This window comes from Bombina bombina, chromosome 5 (genome assembly GCF_027579735.1).
Source record: "Bombina bombina isolate aBomBom1 chromosome 5, aBomBom1.pri, whole genome shotgun sequence".
Taxonomy (NCBI): domain Eukaryota; kingdom Metazoa; phylum Chordata; class Amphibia; order Anura; family Bombinatoridae; genus Bombina; species Bombina bombina.
In genome coordinates this window covers 695,320,707-695,324,451 of record NC_069503.1, presented here as the reverse complement: position 1 = coordinate 695,324,451, position 3,745 = coordinate 695,320,707, and the positions used below count along the sequence as shown (strand labels likewise).

The 3,745-nt window shown below is 45.9% G+C and overlaps 1 non-coding gene across 1 annotated transcript; it reads left to right on the top strand.

Moving 5' to 3' along the window:
• The first annotated feature begins 530 nt into the window (after positions 1 to 530).
• On the top strand, positions 531 to 644 carry LOC128661866 (U5 spliceosomal RNA). The gene has a single exon (XR_008402646.1). It is a non-coding gene; the product is annotated as a U5 spliceosomal RNA (small nuclear RNA).
• Positions 645 to 3,745: the final 3,101 nt, after the last annotated feature.

Genomic DNA, 3,745 nt, shown 5'->3' with positions numbered 1-3,745 from the left:
TTAGACGTGGGGGGATGAAGTTAATCTCCTTGTCATCTCCAATTTACCTTTTTCTTTGGGGTATCTTATTCCTGTTCTGAGCTTTGGGAGAATGGGGTCTCTGTTTGGCTGGTCCTGTTGGTGTACCCATTTTTCTTGGGCGTTCAACTGCAGGTGCTGCCCTCTTTTTCTTTGATCCAGTTAGGATGTATTTTATTTCCTTTTATTAGGCTCATGTCTGTTATAGTTTTCCGGTTGGGAAATATTTCTTCTCTGGAATTTGATACTAGCGATTTTGTGGTCGCTTGGGCACTTCCGCGGAAGTTGCATGTTAAGGTGTTCGTACATTGGTATATAGATCCTTTGTCGATCCCCACTGGGGTTTCAATTTTTTTGTGGCCTGGGTCAGTTCTGGAGTGCCCTAATGTAGAAGGCTGGTCCTGGTCGGGCGCTGATTTCTGTTCCTTAAGGTCTATATCATCCACGTGGTGCCGGTGTAACTGGCTGACCTGGTTGGGTGGTGAATTGTTCACTCAGATGAGGAGTTCGTTATGTGCTGGTTTCTCTTTAGATCGAATAAATCTTTTCCCTTTGTCTAAAGATTTCCGTGGAGAGGAACAACCATGAGTTTTCAAAAATGTTTAAGGCTCTGCCCTATGCAGGGCTCAGACATGGTAGAGGAGGCCTTTCATTCCTAGACGTCAGGCTGGTTCTTGTTTTCTTCTTTTGGGTGGGGCACCAGAGGGTTTGTTGGCAGTCCTCATTGTCCTGTTTGTTGGGGGTTCTGGAGGCTCTTTGAGCTAGAGTTTTCCATTCCCAATAGGACTGGAGGTTTAGATGACTCTTTAGATCTGGGGTACCAGGTTGGGGCGGTTTTTATCTCCTCCATGGTATTCTTTTTGGCCTGCCTTTTTTTGAGGCTTTGACATCAGTGCCTCTTCCTTAAGGAGTCAAGGTGACTTAGGCTTCCTTTTTCCCCTTCTGGGGCTGATTGTTGTGTCATCTGTTCTGGAAGTTCGGGCATTTATGGCCTTTTTCTTCCTTCTACTGTTTCTCGTCTGCTCCCATGTTTTTGGGGACTCTGGAGAATGCGTTTGTCTCCACTCTTTCCTGGAGCTGCCCTTACTTACGACTTCTCGGTTTGAGCTGTCGATCCCTGGGATAGTGATGCTCCTTCATCATTAATACCTTGATCTGTGGGGGTTGCCGGGATGATCCTCAAGGATTGTCTGGAGACTATATTGTAGACTCTGTTGCAGAGGTGCACTATTTCTTGTTAGCTCCTTAGCAATTGGACTTGGGGTGTTGCCCCTTGAGACTTTAGGAGTTATGCCCTCTGTCTCTGGGATGCTTAGTGAACGACCAGTGTCCAAGGACCTTTGGATGTGGCTGTGATTGCATCTCCTAGGATACAGGTGTCTCTGTATGAGGTATCCCTATGGTTCCTTAGGGGTTACTAGCTTGTGGCCGGCTCCAGTTTCCAGGGGTCCGGTTTTATGGACTTATTCTTGTCTGGGATTTCTGTCTGGATTTCTTAAATGGGTCCTGGGCGATTCAATTCTTTATGGTTCTGAGACATCTGCTTGCTCCTTCAGGTGTTTTGTCTTTCTCTAAAGGAAGCTTGGAGATAGCCTGATGGTTGGTTTAGCTGCCTAGCAAATGGGAGATTGCGGTTGCAGTCTGTTACAGCTATTTGCACTTTAAATGTGTGCTTGATGGCTGTTTGTTTTTCTACTGGGCAGGCTGTTGCAGCTGGATGGTCCTCTATAGTCGGTATTGACTCTGCTGCCGCACTCTTATGCCTGTGGGCACGTGACCGGTTGTATTTTGCATTCCCCTCCCCTTAGGGGGATTGGGGCATACCACAGTATCCGCCTGCTCCCCCTGGAGGTCTTCCTCTGTTCAGTGGGGTTTCCCTGCCTTGCCTGCAGGTTGTCATGAAGGGTTGGATCCTGGTATTGTGCAGTCACTGTTTTTTCAGTGTAGTCTCCCTTTGGCCTGGGAGTGTCCCTTCTTGTATTGAAAGGAACTGGGTCTGGGTTCTGGAACCAAGCTTGTCCTATGTTCTGTCATAAGCTTAGTTGGTTAGCATGCCAGTCTTGTTAGCAAATGGTAGGGGTTTGTTCTTCCCCTTGGTACCTCGTAGAGGGGGTCAGCGATCTGACTGATCGGTGGAGCCTTGACCGCGTGTCTTACCTAGATCTTGTGATCTCTCCTTAGGTGGGATGTTTAGCGGTGTTTCCTTCCTCAGCAGAGAGCCTTTCTCTGCTGGTTTTGGATGCTCTCTTGCTTTTCTGTTTTTGCCTGGGAGGGAGTTGGTTCCTGCACTTCTTCAGAAGGTTCTCTTTGTGGGAGTCCTGGTGCAGTTCCTAGCTTGGTAGGCTAGTGCTAGTTGCTGGTGTCTGCTAGACTTCTGTCGCAGGTTTGAAGCTGGTGGCTTCATCTGAAGCACAATAAGATCTTATGGTGCTATTTTTAGGCAGTTCCCGGGGGTGTTTTTTTCTCCCTCGGTCGCTCTTCCTGAGTGCGGATGCACTCTATGTGAGGGATGGGATCTGCCTTGTCCTTCTGGGTCTTCAGGGTTGGGACGTTACATGGTCCCTTGGACTTCTATTCAGATTGGGGTAGGGGTTTTTCCTTTCTTCTTTCTGTTCGGTCGTTTTGAGTTCATTTACTATGTTTTTGTCCTTTTGCAACCTTGGTTTGCACTTGGAGTTTCTGCTGGGGTTCTTTTTACCCTAGTTGTTGGTGTTTAGATCTCTTGTTGAGTCCTTCGTTTTCTTCTGCTTCTTCCCTTCAGGGGGTAAGTGGAAATTGTGCGGGCTTGGAGCCTGTGGGACTTGCCTCCTCTGGAGTTTTGTGCTCGGTGGAATCTAGTGATTTTGAGCGGTCTCTAGCTAGGGCCTTACTGGGTTTAATTGATGGGCAGTTACTTGGTCCTTTCAGTATTTATCCTTCTGTTTCTGGTGATGCAGTTTTTTTGTCTGGTATTTGGGTAATTTAAGGCTGTGGTGCCCTCCGAATGGGCCGCCTTGTCTACCCGCCCTTTTTTTGCATTCAGCGTCTTCTTTAGCTTGGTTATTGTTTTCCCAAAAGTAATAAATGCAGCTGTGGACTCTCCCCGTTTAAGAAGAAAAACTTAAATTATGCTTACCTGATAAATTTTTCTTCTGACGGAGAGAGTCCACAGCTCCCCGTCCACGTTTTTTTATATGGGGCAGCCGTTTCTTAATTTTTTATTCTTCTGGCACCTTTTTTTCACCCTGATATTTCTCCTACTGTTCCTTGTTCCGTTGGCAGAATGATTGGGGGATGAAGGAAGTGGGGGAGGTATTTAAGCCTTTGGCTGGGGTGTCTTTGCCTCCTCCTGGTGGCCAGGTTCTGAATTCCCAAAAGTAATGAATGCAGCTGTGGACTCTCCCCGTCAGAAGAAAAGAAAATTTTCAGGTAAGCATATTTTAAGTTTCTGTGTATTCTTTCAATCAGGATAGTGTTTGTCTCAGGTGGAAGGCCTATTAATTTAGGCAAGTAATGTGTGACGAATTGCATTAGATCTTCGTTCATAAATCCCTCTGGGATACCAATTAATCTTAAATTATTTTGTCTAGAACGATTTTCAAGATCTTAGATTTTAGCTTTTAATGCCACATATTGTTTTTTTTTTTTAATTCAGTTATATCAAATTCTTGCATTTTCACCCTATCCTCCACTTCTGAGACTCTTTGCTCAACTTCAGTGATACGGTTTTGAAAAGATTTTACTTCAG